Genomic DNA, 1,124 nt, shown 5'->3' with positions numbered 1-1,124 from the left:
TTATGAGTGTTTGCCTGCATGTAGGTAGGTGTACCATGTCGTGCAATGCTTGTGGAAGTCAGAAGAGGGCAACAGATCCCTTGGAACTGAAGTTATGGATGGTTGTTAGCCACCATGTGGGTGCTGGGATTTGAACCCAGGTCTTCTGCAAGAACAACTAGCAGCACTCTTAACCGCTGAGTCATCTCTCCAGTCCCAACCCTTCTTTCTTTATAAAGCTAATTATGAGAGGTAGTTGATGATGGGAAGCTGACTAACACAGAGACTAATTTGACAATGGAGCAATATAAAATACTTTCTCTAAAAGGGCCAAGCATAGTAGTATATATTTGTAATCCCTGCACTTGGGAGAGGATCAGAGTTCAAGACCAGCTTTGGCAACATAAGATCTTGTCTCAAAGCAACAAAAACAAAGCAAAATAAAACACAAAAACTCAGAACCTCCAAGACTTTGGGTATAATACAAACAAGTTCAATACATTTAATTCAACCAGCAATATACAGAGGCTGAGGAATTGCTCAGTGGTACAGCATTTGCCTAACATGTGCAAGGCCCAAAGTTCAATTCTCAATACCATTTTTAAAGTTATGTAAAATAGAAACAAGCAACTTTTGCAAGTGAGTCTCAAAATCAATCAGAAAATGTAACCTTTATGAGCATGACCTTTACTACAAGCCCTTTAGGACATCAGAACAGTCAGGTTACTAACCAATGATTTTATATTTTACTACCCCTCCTGGAGTAAACAATGTCTACCACTATTATTGAGCTTTTGACTTCAAACATAAATTATGAGATAAATAATGTCTTTAAACAAAACTTTCCAGAAACATTCTAAAGCATCAAATCATCATGCAACTACAACAACAAAAAAAAGCCTGTCAACATCACACTAAGGTAGTATCCTCTTTCTGCTCTGTGGCACAGAACAAATTTCAAATCTTTAACTAAATCACTGCAAACTCCACATATATAAATAGGATGAGGGTTTTAAAAATAAATGATTTTTTGCCAGGCATGGTGGCACACACCTTTAGTCCCAGCACTTGGGAGGCGGAGGCAGGTGGATCTCTGTGAGTCCAAGCCCAGCCTGGTCTACATAGTGAGTTCCAGGACAGCTGGG

This window comes from Nannospalax galili, unplaced genomic scaffold (genome assembly GCF_000622305.1).
Source record: "Nannospalax galili isolate Female #2095 unplaced genomic scaffold, S.galili_v1.0 scaffold680, whole genome shotgun sequence".
Classification (NCBI taxonomy): Eukaryota; Metazoa; Chordata; class Mammalia; order Rodentia; family Spalacidae; genus Nannospalax; species Nannospalax galili.
The sequence above is the reverse complement of the archived record's forward strand: the minus strand, read 5'-3'. Positions refer to the sequence as shown.